Source organism: Pogona vitticeps, chromosome 2 (assembly GCF_051106095.1).
Source record: "Pogona vitticeps strain Pit_001003342236 chromosome 2, PviZW2.1, whole genome shotgun sequence".
Classification (NCBI taxonomy): Eukaryota; Metazoa; Chordata; class Lepidosauria; order Squamata; family Agamidae; genus Pogona; species Pogona vitticeps.
Genome location: NC_135784.1, coordinates 91,406,345 through 91,424,626, shown reverse-complemented (window position 1 = coordinate 91,424,626; position 18,282 = coordinate 91,406,345). Strand labels below are relative to the sequence as shown.

The following is an 18,282-nucleotide window of genomic DNA, read 5'->3' as shown; positions in this document are numbered from 1 at the left end:
AATCCGTTCCGGATTAACCCTCGCTATGTGAAATCGTCGCTAAACGGAACATAAAAGCCCATTGAAACGCATTAAACATCGTTTAATGCGTTCCAATGGGCCCTAAACTTACCGTTCAGCGAAGTTTCCTCCATAGCAGCAGCCATTTTCGTGCCCTCGGTAAGCGAGGGGAGGGCGCGAAAACGCTGCGCGGGCGTCCGTCGGCCATTTTAGAACCGCCGAACAGCTGATCGCCCGACTCAGTGGGAGGCTTGGGGGGCGGCGGCAAGAGGAGAAGAGGGAACGTGGGGGGGAGGATGCGCGAGCGCGCGGCCTGCCTGCCTCGCCGCCTGCCTTCCTTCCCGGCCAGCGTGGCCCCGCATCACTCTCGCAGCGGCGGTGGCTCCTTCCTGGCACCTGTCGGCCCGTCTTCGGTAAGCGAGTTTTTCCCATAGGGACCGACACGATGCCTCCGCATTAGCGATCCCAGAGAAGGGATCGCTATGCGAATTCTTCGTTATACGGTGCGCTCGTTATGCGAGGCACCACTGTATATTTTTTAAAAATTAGCTAATAACATTTTGGGAGTCCTTATGTATAAGCAGAGTCCTTTTTAACATATTTGATCCAATTCCTTTCAGCGCTAGAATGGAAACAAAAAGTGGTGGAGTTCCAGCTATTTAGTTACTAAAGGCCTATGCAATTTAGTATTTTGTTTCAGCATTCATTATCACTGGATAATTTGGCAAAGCTGAGCACTATCAGAGCATGCTTATAATGAATAATGTGTCTTCAGTGTTCTTCTCACTGGAAAACATTTCTTGGATTATCACTGTAAAGCTGTGACTAATAGCATGTCATTTAAAATGTCCAATCCCACAGATCTACAATTACCAAAATAAAGACTTGCAGCTCATTGCAGTATGAGGCTATATGGACTAAGTAGTGTGAAGAAAAGATATTGGGGTCATTGTTATTATAACACCTGGTAATGGTAAATACAGATTGGGTTCTCAGTAATTTCCCTAAATCAGTCTTCATGTAACTTCTCAAAGGTTTATGTTTGTCATGCAAAAGAATTTCTCTTTTCTATAATATGCACTATTGTCCTTTGATTATGCAGAATATATTATAATGCAGGATGACTGGGTTTAAATCAGATGTTATTGTTTTGTCATTTACTCGTGTCTGACTCTTTGTGAACCCATCGGCATGCCAGGCCCTCCTGTCTTCCACTGCCTCCCGGAGTTGGATCAAATTCATGTTGGTCGCTTCGATGATACTGCCCAACCGTCTCATCCTCTGTCGTCCCCTTCTCCTCTTGCCTTCACACTTTCCCAACATCAGGGTCTTTTTCAGGGATTCTTCCTTCTCATGAGATGGCCAAAGTACTGGAGCCTCAGCTTCAGGATCTGTCCTTCCAGAGAGCACTCAGGGTTGATTTCCTTTAGAATGGATATTATTATTATTATTATTTATTTATTTAATTTATACCCCGCCTATCTGGTCGGTGAGGACCACTCTAGGCGGCTAACAACAATAAGATGCAGTAACAATATAAATAAACAATTCTAATTAGTAAAAACACTACAATACATTACATAGAGTGCAAAACAAAAACAGTAAAGAGGGAAGAAGGAGGTCAAGAGGAATATGATGGAAAGGCCTGCCCAAACATCCATGTCTTAAATTGTTTCTTAAAGATACCCAGCAAGGGAGACCCGCGAATCTCAGGAGGGAGATTGTTCCAGAGGCGAGGAGCCACCGCCGAGAAGGCCCGGTTTCTTGTCTTCTCCTTCCGGGCCTCCCTCGGCGTTAGGCTCCTCAACCTCACCTCCTGGCTCGCACGAGTGACACGGGTAGAACTTGGTGAGAGTAGGCATTCCGCCAGATATCGAGGCCCTAAACCGTTTAGGGCTTTGTACGTAAGCGACAGCACTTTGAAGTCGATGCGGAATCGTATGGGCAGCCAATGCAATGCGGCCAGAGTGGGTGAGATATGTTGGAATTTCCTCACTCCACTAAGTAATCTGGCCGCCGCATTCTGCACCACCTGTAGTTTCCGCAGCAGCCTCAAAGGGAGCCCCACGTAGAGCGCATTACAGTGGTCTAATCTTGAGATTACGAGCGCATGTACCAAGATGGTGAGCGCCCCCAAATCAAGGTAGGGCCGCAGCTGGGCTATCCGCCTGAGGTGAAAAAAGGCGGAGTGGACTACCGACGCCACCTGTGCTTCCATGGTGAGCGCCGGGTCCAGGTGGATCCCCAAGCTGCGAACCCCGTCCTTGGCAGGCAGGGTCACTCCCTCAAAAAAGAGGGAGTTTCCCAAATCCCCAACCCTCAGTACCTCCGTCTTGTCCGGGTTCAGCCTCAGCCCGTTCTCCTGCATCCATTTCAGTACAGTCCCCAGGCAGCACTGAAGGGACAGAATGGCATCTCCTGCAGAAGGAGGTTTGTTCTCCTTGCAGTCCAGGGGATTCTCAAGAGCCTCCTCCAGCACCACAATTCAAAAGCATCAATTCTTCAGCAGTAAGCCTTCTTTATGGTCCAGCTCTCACTTCCATACATCACTACAGGAAAAACCATAGCTTTGACTATGCAGACCTTTGTCGGCAAAGTGATGTCTCTGCTTTTTAAAATGCTGTCTAGGTTTGTCATTGCTTTCCTCCCAAGAAGCAGGCATCTTTTAATTTTGTGGCTGCTGTCACCATCTGCAGTGATCAGGGAGCCCAAGAAAGTAAAATCTGTCATTGCCTCCATATCTCCCCCTTCTATTTGTCAGGAGGTGATGGGACCAGTGGCCATGATCTTAATTTTTTTCGATGTTCAGATTCAAAGCATTTTGGCATTCTTCTCTTTCATTCTCATTACAAGGTTCCCTAATTCCTCCTCACTTTCTGCCATCAGAGTGGTATCATCTGCATATCGGAGGTTGTTGATATTTCTTCAGGCAATCTTAATTCCGGTTTGGGATTCCTCCAGTCTGGCTTTTCACATGATGTATTCTGCATATAAGTTAAATAAGCAGGGGGACAATATACAGCCTTGTCGTACTCCTTTCCCAATTTTGAACCAATCAGTTGTTCCATACCCAGTTCTAACTGTTGCTTCCTGTCCCACATACGGTATAGGTTTCTCAGGAGATAGATAAGGTGGTCAGGCACTCCTCATTTCTCTAAGGACTTGCCATAGTTTGCTTTGGTCCACACAGTCAAGGGCTTTTGCATAGTCAATGAAGCAGAAGTAAATGTTTTTCTGAAACTCTCTGGCTTTCTCCATAATCCAGCACATGTTAGCAATTTGGTCTCTAGTTCCTCTGCCCTTTCAAAATCCAGCTTGTACTTCTGGGAGTTTTTGGTCCACGTACTGCTGAAGCCTACCTTGGAGGATTTTGAGCATAATCTTGCTAGTGTGTGAAATGAGTGCAATTGTACGGTAGTTGGAGCATTCTTTGGCATTGCCCTTCTTTGGAATTAGGATGTAGACTGATCTTTTCCAATCCTCTGTCCATCGCTGAATTTTCCAAACTTGCTGGCATGTTGAGTCTAGCACTTTAACAGCGTCATCGTCTAAGATTTTAAATAGTTCCACTGGAATGCCATCACCTCCACTGACCTTGTTGTTAAGTCAAATAATATTACATTAATAAATTCAATCATAAGTTGGACCAGAGAGAAAAGGGCTAATTTAAATCATTGATTTAATTAACTGACCTGAACCTTTAAAATTTCTCATTGATTTTTCATATTTCCTAAGTGGTGAAAATCTGAGCATAAACTATGTTAATTTGTGACTAAACACTATTATTCCAGCCTTAAAATAAGGCTTTCCATTTCTTTGATGCTTTGTACATATTTTGTTTCCTTCTTTTCCAAAAAGAAAAAAAGATGATGTAGAGTTTTTCTTACAATTACCGCGTTTCCCCGAAAAGAAGACAGGGTCTTCTATTAATTTTTGCTCCAAAAAATACATTAAATCTTATTTTCAGGGGATGTTTTATTTTACAGTCATGTCATCTTCTGGTTGCTGTACAGTGGGTTAGGATGAGGTTTCACTTAACTAGGGCTCGTTTTGGGGGGTAGGGCTTATATTTCGAGCATCCTGAAAAATTGTACTAGGGCTTATTTTCAGGTTAGGTCTTATTTTTGGGAAAATAGGGTAGCAGCCTTGACACTTGTTAATTTGCATATGAGAACAGAGGACTTTTGCCATGTCTTTATGCAATAATATTACATATTTCTGAAGGTAGTATCATATTTTGACTCCCAGTTGTTAGTAAACACTATGTCACTTAGGTCACAAAGGAATTATTCACAACTTGTTTGAACAAAGTTGCAACAACAATTATATCTAATAAAGTAGATGCTTTACCCAGTAAACCATTCAATTTCTTTGTATTCCTTTTTTCCCTTGCATATATTGCTTTGAATATTACTCCGGGTTAACATGCATGAAGATAATTTTTTAAAAAATTCATCCTGTCATACCTACTAGTGTGTAGGGCTGGACTGGCCATCTGGCAGTTCTGGCAAATGCCAGAACGGCCGATGGTCAGAACGGCCGGTTCGGGGAAGGAAGGAAGGAGCCGGCGAAGGCTCTCCTCGCAGCCGCCTCAGCCGGCCGGCCGGCCAGCCAAGGATGGAGGCAGCTGAGGCGGGCTCAACGCGCGCCTGCCGGGACCCCCTCGCCGTCGGGGCGCTCCTGCGGGCCTGCCGGGAGCAGGAGAGCTGGGGCGGGCAGGAGCGGCCCTTCTCGGCCGCGAACGGGGGCTCCTCGGGGGGGCGGCCTGCAATGGGAGGGGCGGGGCGGGGGCGGCCGCCCAGGAGAAGGAGGAGGAGCCGCGCAGGGGTGGGGCGGGCACGGCCATGGCGGCGGCGGCGGGGCGAAGGGCGGCGCGGCGGGGGCTCCTTCCCTGGGGGTGGCGGCCGCCCGCGCAGGCGAGGGGCTCGGGGGGCGGCAGGCCGCGGGTGATAATGCCGCCACGGAGGGGCTTGGCGGGCGCTTGGGGGGGCGGGGGCGGCGAGGTGGTAAATGCCAGGGCCGATTTTTGGTCCCAGTCCGTCCCTGCTAGTGTGTCACTAGGTTAGATGAGCAATGATTCTCATCACTTGTTTTCTTACAAGGATTGTTTATTTGTTCTAAGAAAGGTTTTGTGTGGTGGATATGTGGTTAACCTTTCATTTGTGCATTTAAGTTTATGTATGTATTTGAGGCATTTACCACAGGGTTCTTTAAGTATATTTTAGATTATGTTACAGACTTGCTTTCCTTTACAAATGCTTAGGGGTCACCAGCTGTTCAGCTAGAAGAATTAAAAACATAGCAGTTAATCCTTGGTTGCAGTCCTAAGAGAAAATGTGTGCAACATTTTTGATTGCTCCTAAAGTTTAAACTCCCTTAACTGTTAAAGACAGATTCCTTTCTCACCATCCAGTGGGATGAAATGGGAATTACAAAAGGCTGACCCATCTTGGCTGAGAATGGCTTTTCTGCTTTTTAGGGGGTATGAATGACATGTCCTACGTGGCAGTGATACTAGTGGATAAAATTGTATGGGTATAGTATCTCATGTTTGCAGATGTGACATTGGAAGAATAATTTGTCCCAGAGTAACTTTCCATAGCCGGGAGAAAGGTACAGCTGGTAGGAGTGACAAAGATCAAGGGCATTCGTCTTTGATATAGTGTGGGTAGAATTTACAGACTCAAATGTATGAGCAAATATCTAGTGGTTTCTTTCTTTGTTTTTTGCACAGGAAAATCATTGTTAAACCAAGTAGATATTGTATCCATTGAATCCAGAAACAAGACTATGTAATACCTACACTGGTCCATAAAATATTAACAATTTTCAAGTCAAACAGGACCCTTCTTCAGGCCAATTTATTGCAGAATTTGTGAGTTGGAAGCAGAATGTTATCCTGATGAGGTGCTGCATTGTCAGGGTCTGTGTTAAAATAGTATCCCAAAAATGGAAAGTCCAAGCTTGCTACATTAGCAAGATATATCAAGTTTCATCTCAGGCAATGAAGGGTGAATTGTCTGTCACCATCTCTTTAGACCAGTGGTTTCCAACCTTGGATAACACAGGTGTTCTTGAACTGCAATTCTCAGAATCCTTTGCCACCAGCTATGCTGGCTGGGGTTTCTGGGAATTACAGTCCAAGAACACCTGGGATTCCCAAGGTTGGGAACCACTGCTATAGACAAATGGTCACCAGTCACATGAAATAAGTGTAACTTTAGAATTAAAAGAAAACATTAAATTTCATGCCTGAGATAAGAGCACAGTATGTTTGCAAAAGTGTCCCTGTTACATGTTTACACTCAGAGGCTTCCAAAATTGGCTGTCCTTCACTTAGAAATGTCTTTGTTGAAAAGTCCATGTTTGGAATGCTGAAAAGGAGGGAAGGAGTGTAGGTGTCTACGAAGACACCTATAGGGAGAAAATGCCTTGTGAACTATCAGAGACTTTTGTGTAACACTTTGACCTTGTATGAAGACCATTCAGCAGTGCTTTTCTATTCAGCAGCTAGAGGGAGATGGCACTTCAGATACAGTATAGGCATCTAGTACAGAACATGCAACATGGACATATGTAGCACTTGTAATACCAGTACTTTCTTCAACTTTTGGGAGTTGCTCAAACATTACAGAACAATAATATCTTTACAGAAATATATTGACAGGATATAGTTTCCTCTGAAATCCAAGTTTAAGAATCTTCTATTTAATACAAAATGAAATAAGAAGTTGTAATGCTTTCTTTATAGACAAAAATTATTAAACGGGTTAAAATTGAATAGCTTCTCTAACAGAGTGTGAGTAGATCATATCTAGAATAAAAGCTGTTTTACAGTAAGCTATTGTTGGTACATTGACAGAATATTTGATCTAGTTCAGGTGTGCTGCAGTAAGTGTACTTTGAATAAATAACCATTTTGCTTCTGCAGTGTTTGCCATATGTGAGAACTCACAGGTGTTTTAAACACTCCAGCAGATCTAAGGAAATGTTGTAGGATACTTGCAAATTGCAATTGGTTGATTCATAAAAGTCAAAGACTTTTGTTCCTTTTAGATTTATAAGGTTGCATGCCTGTATATTGCTTTTATGTATTCAGTACTGATGACAAGCATGCTGTACAATGTTGTGACCAGGTTTACTCAAGGCTGACTTCAAATATTATTTAGCATGAAAGAAGCATGTATGTGTGCTCCAAAACTCTTTTAGAATGTCTCTGACTGTCTGTCATATCTCAGCCATCCTTGTGATACTATTAATTTGAATTTTTCCTTAAATATTAATTTTGCTTTGGCAGAGTTTCATGATTGTGACAGGTTGTATTAACAACAATTTATTAATCTAGTAGCCAGGAATATGTGGTAGTTTGTGGCTTATACAGCAAAAGAGAAACCAGAAGTCATGTAGCACCTATAAGCCTAACTGGTTTTCATTTTTCATAAGTTTTTGTGTGTCTAAGCACACTTTTTCAGATGAATGGAATGGATCAAGAAGTGTACTTGGACACACAAAAGCTTATGAAAAATTAAAACCAGTTAGTCTTATATGCAATATGACTTCCAGTAACTCTGTTAATAGTGTGTAAGCTGTTCCTTTTCAAAACATTACTAATTATTTTAGGAACAACATACTAATAACACAGAAATAGTATTTATTGTTCATTGTTTTTTACATTACAGTACTTTTGCATTGGCAAGAATCCTATTGTGAAATGCCACATGCTTAAGAGGAATTATGCAATCGCTTTTTGCCATTTTCTGGCCTTCTCTTGTATTCCCAGTGCAAAAAAGTGCATGACCAGAGAACATCTCAGTGTGCAACAGCCAGCCAAAATGATTGTGCACATTAGCTACAGAATTTTGTGTTTATGCTTGTTGTGCAGATCCAAATATTTTTTGACTTCTATTTTTAATTGTTCTTGGGTTGTTGGTTTGACTTATTCCTAAATATTCTGCCTATTTACTAAAAATGCACTTAACCTTTGGGTATGGAACTTTATATAGCAGAATCATACCAGCTGAGAGAGAGATCCCAGCATATAGAGAACAGTCAGTTTTACAGAAATACAAAACTGCCCACTAAAGGTTGGCTTTTGTAATTTTCATAAGCTTTTGACCTTATGTTTGTGTCTGTTTGAAAACTAATAACATATTTATATAAAAACTGAATAAACATTCATCCTATTACATGTGTTCTCTTTAAATGGAAGTTTGTTTTTAAAGAGTACATAGGGAAAGCAAAAATAATCTGCTTTTCATCTTGAAATTATTTCCAGAGAGTGTGAGTTATAAGACCAGATGTAAAGAAGATAGTCTCTTCTGCTGAAGCACATCAGTACAAGCAGACAAACAGAGAGAAAGATGGCTTTTTGAGAAGTGGTAGAAGTATAATTTTACAGTAAAACATGAAACAAGTATTTTTTGGAATCTAAAAACATGTATGCCATTGAGACAGAAATACTATTCACCTGCTTGATCCCCAGTCACCTGTGCCTATATGTATGCCTTGGGAGCTTATCTCAAGGAGCAGCATGATATACTTAATGTCTTGACTCTTCCCAGGGACCTGTTGAAGAAAGGAAGGGATGGTAAGAACACTTTTCCTTATCTTTCTTTTTTCCCACACTCACTTTCAGTAAAGAGACTTTTGAAGAAAACACATTTCCTTCGTAGCAAAATCGAAAGATATTGTGAGCACTGAAATAAACATGTCACTTGTGCAGGTGCCACAGTAATTTTTTTATTGAAACACACTAATATAGCTGCTGCTTTGAAAATTCCTTCACAGCAGTAGCTGTGTGTGTGTGGCTTAATTGGAGGGTGGCATTTAATATTGCACCCATGGAAGAGAGAACATTGGAAATCCTTCCCATGCTAGATATTATTGCCCAATTCAGTTTATGGGAAGAGAGCGTTAGTCTCTGAAATATTCATTTTTCAAAAGAAGTTACCTGAACTTTTTGTCTCTTTGCTCATAGAAAGAACACATTAGACAGCTATACTTTTCCCTCTGTTTTGCTTTGTGATATAGCAGTTTGTAACCGAGATGTGATCTTTTTAAACATGCTGGGAAAACTCTTGAGATCCAATTAATTGACTCCGCATAACAGAACTTTGTTCAAATGCAGACTGTGGCCAGTTCAAACATATGCTTTTGATTTTTGTTTTCAAGAAATGGTAAATCATACAAATGTACTTTCCTGCCTTATAACCAGTGGCAGATGTTTTAGACATCATTTTTAAAATAGGCTTTGTGAGTGTCTTAAAAAAATCAACTGTTTGGCAAATCTTGAATGGGTTATAAATATATTTTGAAGATGAGTTTAAAATAAGGCTTTTTATATTTAAGCTTAGGACCTGTGAATTAGATGCTGGGAAATATTTTTATATTATGTAGAATAGGCAATTAATGATTTCAGACCATATACACTCTCACTTTTCTGACAGATGAGGTAAACTGCTGCATTTTATTGTATAGTTTAGGATGTGTTCATAATCTGTGCTCAATCCCTGACATTTCTCCAAAACAGTATACAGTGGTGCCTCACTTAACGACAGTGAATCTGCTTCACGACGATATTTTTGTGAGCGCTATTGCAATCGCAAAACAATGTTTTAATGGGCAAAATCCACTTTGCGACGATCGGTTCCCTGCTTCGGGAACCGATTCTTTGCATTACGACAATCAAAACAGCTGATCGTCGGGTTTTCAAAATTGCCGCCGGCTGTTCAAAATGGCTCCCCGCTGTGTTCAGGATGGATTTTTCACTGCACAGGCATTGGAAAATGGCCGCTCTATGGAGGATCTTCACTGGATGCTGAGGTATTTTCCCCATTGGAACGCATTGAACCGGTTTTCAATGCATTTCAATGGGCTTTTTTATTTCGCTTGACGAAGATTTCACTCTACAGCGATTTCGCTGGAACGGATTATCCTCGTCAAGTGAGGTACCACTGTATATAAAAGCACTGGGATTTGTATGATTTTGCAAACAACTATCAATTTCATCTGCCTTGCATAGAAAGAAAGGGCTCAGTTGCATCACTGCCACCTGGTTAAAAAAATGGCATACTACATATCTGCTTTCATTGAAACATTTACCCTTATGGGATATTTTGCTTCACATTTTCTAATCCATATTTTATAAACTTTGTGAATAAACAAAATGAATTTGGAGATAAGATTTTGAAAGTTAGTGTTTTCTTGGTTCTTAAATGTAAATTCATCCCAGTCCTATGTACAGTGGTGTCCCGCATAGCGACGTTAATCCGTTCCGGATTAATCGTCGCTATCCGGAAACATCGCTATACGGATGGAAAAACCCCATAGGAATGCATTAAACTTTGTTTAATGCGTTCCTATGGGGGGGGAAACTTACCGCTAAGCGGGAATCCTCCATCCGGCCACCATTTTAGCCGCCTCGGTAAGCAAGGGCAGTGAAAATGGTTGTGGCAGCCATTTTGGAACCGCCGATCAGCTGTGTGAAAATGGGGCCTTTGGGAGGACCAAAGCCCCCATTTTCACACAGCCGGCCGGCGAAAATGCCGCAAAAAAACACACATACACAAACCACAAACATAACCGCCCCAGTCCAAACCCACCCTCCAAAACCCACACATAAAAGTTTTTTAAAAAGGACTTACCAGTCCGAAGCCTCCCGGCGCTCCACTGGTTCCACGCGGCCGGGGGCGAGCGGCCAGGGCCCCGGCCTGCTCTAGCCGCCCGGCGCTCCGCTGGTCGGGGAAAGCCGTTTGAAACCTCTGAAGGCACCGATCGCGGCAGCGAGGACCCCCGGGGAGGTCTCCCATGGTGGCGTGCAAACCCTGGGAGACCTCCCTGGGGGTCCCCACCACCGCGATGGGCGGCTTCGGAAGCAAGCTGGCGGGCCAGGGAGGAATCGTCTCCCTCCTTCCACCCGACGGTGAGTCCCTTTCGGGCCGGCTGAGCTCAGCCCAGCGCGAAGAGGACCCAGCATCGGGAGGAAGGAGGGAGCTGATTCCTCCCTGGCCAGCCCTCCCCCATGGCTGCTCTGAAGCACCAGCCGGCTGGCATTTTCATTGATTTGGTGGGCCTACTCTAATAATAGAAAAGGAAAAACCAGAGATCTGTTCAGGAAAATCGGAAATATTAAAGAAACATTTTGTGCAAAGATGAACATGATAAAGGACAAAAATGGGAGGGACCTAACAGAAGCAGAAGACATCAAGGTGGCAAGAATACACAGAGGAATTATACCAGAAAGATTTGGATGTCCTTAAAAATCCATAGTGCAGTTGCTGACTTTGAACCAGACATCTTGGAGAGTGAAGTCAAGTGGCTTTAGAAAGCTTGTCTAACAAGGCCAGTGGAGGTGATGGCATTCCAGTGGAACTATTTAAAATCTTAAAAGATGATGCTGTTAAGGTGCTACATTCAATATGCCAGCAAGTTTGGAAAACTCAACAGTGGCCAGAGGACTGGAAAAGATCAGTCTACATCCCAATCCCAAAGACGGGCAGTGCCAAAGAATGCTCCAACTACCGTACAATTGCACTCATTTCACACACTAGCAAGATTATGCTCAAAATCCTCCAAGGTAGCCTTCAGCAGTATGTGGACCGAGAACTCCCAGAAGTATATGCTGGATTTCGAAGGGGCGGAAGAACTAGAGACCAAATTGCTAACATGTGCTGGATTACGGAGAAAGCCAGAGAGTTCCAGAAAAACTTCTAAAAGCAAAGCAAAGCGTGCTGCTTATATACCACCCCATAGTGCTTCAAGGACACTCTGGGCAGTTTACAAGTTAATTATGCAGGCTACACATTGCCTCCCCAGCAAGTTGTGTACTCATTTTACCAGCCTCGGAAGGATAGAAGGCTGAGTCAATCTTGAGCCGGCTACCTGGGATTGAACCCCAGGTCGTGATCACAGTTTTGTCTGCAGTACAGCGGTTTAACCACTGCGCCATGAGGCTTCTAACTTCTGCTTCATTGACTACAAAAAAGCCTTTGACTGTGTGGACCGCAGCAAACTATGGCAAGTCCTTAAAGAAATGAGGAGTGCCTGACCACCTTATCTATCTCCTGAGAAACCTATACGTGGGACAGGAAGCAACAGTTAGAACTGGGTATGGAACAACTGATTGGTTCAAAATTGGGAAAGAAGTACAGTGGGGTCTTGACTTAAGAACGGCCCGAGTTAAGAACATTTTGACTTACAAACCACTCTCATAGGAAAATATTGACTTGACTTACATACTTAGATTTGAGTTACAAACTGAAAAAAACCCACGTGGGAGGCAGGGAAAGTGCAAAATTTGAACTTTCAGTAAACTGTTGGTCAGTGAAAAGGGTGCCTGTCTGCTTCTTCACTCCTCCCAGCGTTTAGAGAGTGGATTGGGAGACAGTCTTCAGACTGCCTGGTACTGCCTGGACTGTATTTTCTCTGCCTTCCCTGAACCTTTCTTGACCTAAGAAAAAAAGAAACAAAATAGTGGTCGAAGGCGGAATAGCAGCTTCCCATTAGTTTCTATGGACGGAAAAGAGCAGATATGGCTCAAATGGTTTTCAATGCATTCCTATGGGAAATGCAGATTTGACCTGAGAACTTTTTGAATTGAGAACCGCCTTCCAATACGGATTAAGTTCTCAAGTCAAGATCCCACTGTACGACAAGGCTGTATATTGTCCCCCTGCTTATTTAACTTATATGCAGACTACATCATGCGAAAAGCTGGACTGAAGGCATCCCAGGACGGAATTAAGATTGCCAGAAGAAATATCAGTAACCTCAGATATTCAGATGATACCACTCTGATGGCAGAAAGTGAGGAGGAATTAAAGAACCTCTTAATGAGGGTGAAAGAGGAGAGCGCAAAAAATGGTCTGAAGCTCAACATCATAAAAACTAAGATCATGGCCACTGGTCCCATCACCTCCTGACAAATAGAAGGGGGAGATATGGAGGCAGTGACAGAGCTTACTTTCTTGGGCTCCCTGATCACTGCAGATGGTGACAGCAGCCACAAAATTAAAAGACGCCTGCTTCTTGGGAGGAAAGCGACAACAAACCTTGACAGCATCTTAAAAAGCAGAGACATCACCTTGCCAACAAAAGTCCGCATAGTCGAAGCTATGGTTTTTCCTGTAGTGATGTACGGAAGTGAGAGCTGGACCATAAAGAAGGCTGACTGCTGAAGAATTGATGCTTTTGAATTTTGGTGCTGGAGGAAGCTCTTGAGAGTCCCATGGACTGCAAAGAGAACAAACCTATCCATTCTAAAGGAAATCAACCCTGAGTGCTCACTGGAAGGACAGATCCTGAAGCTGAGGCTCCAGTACTTCGGCCATCTCATGAGAAGGAAGACTCCCTGAAAAAGACCCTGATCTTAGGAAAGTGTGAAGGCAGGAGGAGAAGGGGACGACAGAGGACAAGATGGTTGGATGGTGTTATCGAAGCTACCAACATGAATTTGACCCAGCTCCGGGAGGCAATGGAAGACAGGATGGCCTGGTGTGTTCTGGTCCATGGGGTCACGAAAAGTCGGACATGACTAAACAACAATAACACTCTAATTGCAATTTACCACTGAACTTCAGCCATACTATTGTTAATACCAGAACCTTGTTTAATTTGGGTAAGAAGTGTGTGTTGGCAAACAAATAGATCAACAACTGGTTTGAAGAGAGTATGTTACATGGTTTCCACAATGTCCCTTTCAAGTCTTAGAAAATTTGGCTTCATTAACAGGCCCATCCCTCTCTGCTGTTAGAAGAGAAAAGGTTCTTGCTTGTGTGTAGGTTCTACACATGAGCAATAATAATGGTCTCAGTTCTTGCTTGCATGTTGAGATTGCATACACACAGAATGGGGGGTTGCTTAAGAGGCTGTTCTCTTAGAGAGGTTAGTCACTCTCTGTACATGTTGACAGACTAAATTTTCTAACACCTGCAAAGATTTTTGAGAGATTTAAACTCTGATCTTAGTAAAACTTTATCTCTGTAGAAAACTTTTTTTAAAAACAGGTCTTCCTCTTTCAGTTATGTCAGTTTTGGCACTGTATACTCTTTTACAGTGGTGCCTCGCTTAACAATGATAATCCGTTCCAACGAAATCGCTGTAGAGCGAAATCCTCGTTAAGTGAAAATAAAAAACCCATTGAAATGCATTGAAAACCTGTTCAATGCGTTCCAATGGGCTGAAAACTCACCGTCCAGCGAAGATCCTCCATGGGGCGGCCATTTTCGCTGCCTGTATTGTGAGGAATCCATCCCAAAACACAGTGGGGAGCCATTTTACACAGAGGGTGGCCATTTCGAAGCTGTTTTAAAATCGTCGTAATGTGAAGAATCGGTTCCTGAAGTAGGGAACCGATCGTCGCAAAGCGGATTTTGCCCATTAAAACATTGTTTTGCGATCGCAAAAGCGATCGCAAAAGCGATCGCAAAACAGTAATCGTATAGCGGTTTCGTCGTTTAACGAAGCAATCGTTAAGCGAGGCACCACTATATGTAAGTATATGTAAGTACAGTAGAGTTGCTTTATTTGCCAGGAGAGGTTTTGTTAGGGCTGCCAGAACCATCAGTTTTCAATAACTACAAATAATGGATGGCACCTTATGAGGAACATACAGAAAAGTGGTTGATACTGTGTTTTAAACAGCTTATTCAAGATTCTTCAGTAACAGCAGGAGTTGCACTGAAGAGAAAAACACGATTACTCTTGTCCCAGTGCTGCTACTGTTTTTCTCTCTAATGTAAGCTGTTTTAGTAACAGTTAAGTATATTTTGGTGAATGAGCAGGCAGTAGACAGATTGCTTGCTCAGTTTAACATGACTGTGTGTCCCTTTAGAATTGGAAAGCATATCTATTTCTGTTGCATAAACAGATGTTTACAGTTGTATGAGACATATTTTCTTCTTGTTTTTGCAGCTTTTGAAGCAGCTGCCACTGTTTATCAGAAGGTTAAAATTGCAGCATGATGTAAATAAACATTGATTCACACATGTACAAATGTAGTTTAAGTAAAGTATTACTGTATTAATATGTGCACAGTTAGGGATGTGAGCATAATTCAGAAAGGATCTGTATGTGTCCATGACTGTCATCAAGTTCTCTCTCTATGCAGGATGTTTTGAACTTTAAATATCTGGATATAAAAAATGTTTCAAGAAAAAGGTATGGGAGCAATAAAAAAAGAAAATGACCTGCACATTTAATGCACCCTTTCTTGAATTTCTTATACTGGAGATCTCTTCATCAGGTTGGAAGTCCTGGTAGACATGAAGGTTAATTACATTACTATGTTTCAGTTTGAGTAACACATCTCCAGTTTTGATAAGCAAGCTGATCATGAATTTAAAATCAGCATAAACTACTGCAGAAAATAAGGGTGTGTGTGAATGAGACAGACACACAGACATTTTTCTCCTGTTTTTTTCCACAGGTTTTTTGTTCAGATGTCTGTTCTGGTGACTGCTTCTTATTTGTTTGCTTCAGAAGTCTATGTAAAGTAAGGCTACAAGCCTTGTCCCTTCTTCCCTTCAGTACAGTTGAATGGATTGTTTTCATTTTATTAAGGAAGATAGACAAATGAATTCAAAGAGGCTGAGAAAGAGCTGGGAGTTGCTGATAAATCTAGGATGATAGAATGGTTGCAGAGTTTTAAATTTTGGTTGAAATCCCTCTAGGTGCACAGCAGAAGCACAGGACTTATAAAGCAGAGGTACCTTCAGGTTTCCCAAAATAAACCACCCAGAGTAGACTACAGTTGTGCCCTGCTGGACAATTACCCCATTTAATGACAAATCCACTTAACGTTGAAGTTTTTGCGATTGCAAAACGATGTTTAGATTGGGTTTTTTCATTTAACAACGATCGGTTCCCTGTTTTTCGCTTTACGACGATCAGCAAACAGCTGATCATTGGGTTTCAACATGCTTACATTCCTCAACTCTCCCATTAGAACTAGGACAAAGATATTTAAATGAGCCACCCTGCCCACCATTAATAGAATTATCTATCCACATAGAATAGCTCAAAGGAACCTCTACTAGAAAGGAAAAGGACAATTGTTACCATGCTGTTAAATTATCTTCATTATGATATTAAGGTAGTGTAATGTTGGCACAATAGAAATTGCATAGAAGACAACTTTGAGAAAATTTCTGGTATAAATTGTGTCTCACATGTACAGAAGCAATGTTAAAAATATGGAATGAACTTTCTTCAAAAATTACTGTGGGTTTTTTGCCAGCCACATCATTGAATGAGTTTGTGGAAGCAAAAGTTTATGAGGCAGTGCCTTCATATGGGGAAAAATGCTTCACTTTACAAACTGGGTTATGCATGGACATGTGCTGTGAACAGTTTGTTACTAAATTAAATCAAGTACAGTAAATGTATTTTCTTTCAATACAGTGGTGCCTCGCTTGACGACGTTAATCCGTTCAAGCAAAATCGCTGTTAAACGAAATCATCGTCAAGCAAATTTTAAAAAACCATTGAAACGCATTGAAAACCCTTCAGTGCGATCCAGTGGTTTGAATACCTATTCTTGGAACAAATACAAATACAACATACCTGGACCATACATATCATTGGAAACATTTTTTAAAAAATCTTGATTTTAAAAAAAGCAATTAGTAACCTTCACTTTTTGCTCGTGGATTTAGTTAGATTTAGAATCATATTGCGTCTGGCCAAACTACTGTATCAAGACCGATGAAATAAAGACCTCAATATGTATGATTTCTCACTGCCAAAAAATGGCTCATCACAAAAACTACATATCATTAGTGATTTCAGATATTGAAAAAAAAGTTTTAAAGCTCACATGTGAACACTTTAATTTTTGGAAAGCCTTTGGGGGCACAGAATGGGATGAGTAAGTCTTTAATTACTAAAATTGCTTATACTGTTCAGGTCATCCCAGTGGTGGCAATTTCTGGTAATTGAAAACATCCTTCTCCTGTCTTGTGGCCTCCAGTACCTTCTCAGCAATGAAAGTGATGCCATGGGAGACTCAGGACATTCAGAGGAGAAATTGGAAATGTTTAATTTCTGGGGGGAAAAATCATTGTGGCTGATGATATTTATTTATTTATTTATTTATTGGATTTATATACCGCCCCATAGCGCTACAAGCACTCTCCGGGCGGTTTACAATTTTAATTATAAAGGCTACACATTGCCCCCCCAGCAAGCTGGGTACTCATTTTACCGACCTCGGAAGGATGGAAGGCTGAGTCAACCTTGAGCCGGCTACCTGGGATTTGATGTCAGCCTTATTCAGCATACCTTATGACGACATGATTATAGTTATTTATTTTCCCTCCTTTGAAAAGGTTGCCTTGCAGTATTTCTTCTCTTACATGTGAAGGGAACATATAACATCATGATTATGCTGAACATGTAATACATTAGAACCTGTTTAATAGGATAATTACAATAGTAAAAATCGATAACTTACACCAATGGCAACACTGCTTTTTAATTTAGAGAGTTCAAAGAACACATGAAAGTTTTACAGTGGTGCCCTCTTGACGACAAAATCGCTTTGAATAGTTCCCTGCTTCGGGAACCATTCTTTCAGTAGATGATGATTAGAAACAGCTGATCGGCAGTTCGCAAAATGGCTCCCCACTGTTTTCCAGACCAATTGTTCGCAAGACAGGAGTCCCAAAATGGCTGCCTTATGGAGGATTTTCGCTGGACGATGAGGTATTTCCCCCAATGGAATGCATTGAATGGTTTTCAAAGAATTCCAATGGTTTGTGGTTTTTTTTGCTTGATGACGATTTCGCTTAATAGCGGTTTGCCTGGAACACATTATCGTCGTCAAGCAGGGCACCGCTGTAGTAGGGAATATTTAAGAGAGGAAAATACTTAAGCATATATGAACTATTCTGGATTTGACCAAACCCCAGGAGGCAGTGGAAGACAGGAGGCCTGGCGTGTTCTGGTCCATGGGGTCACGAAGAGTCGGACATGACTTAACGACTAAACAACAACAACAATTCTGGATCACTGTGATTTATCAAGATGCAAGAGATAAGATATTCACAGCCATTCTCAATGGGCCTGCAGGGGCTTGGCACATTTGAAGGGGGCCACAGACTAGAAACACTTCTTCATGCACTACCTTATAAGATTTGTTCTACAGCTTACACAATCTTGATTTAGCCTATATTTCTTTCATATTGTGTTTACAGCTGTGACCAAAAAAAGATTGAGAATGGCTGCATGATTCTGAGGAATATTACACTTTACCCCTTCTCAAATATGTTAGATGATTAAGATAGT

At 41.9% G+C, this 18,282-nt stretch overlaps 1 protein-coding gene across 12 annotated transcripts in view; it reads left to right on the top strand.

Moving 5' to 3' along the window:
* The window catches only part of GALNT10 (polypeptide N-acetylgalactosaminyltransferase 10), a 91,359-nt gene that overhangs the window by 6,904 nt on the left and 66,173 nt on the right, over positions 1–18,282 (top strand). The gene's annotated exons all lie outside the window — the stretch shown is intronic.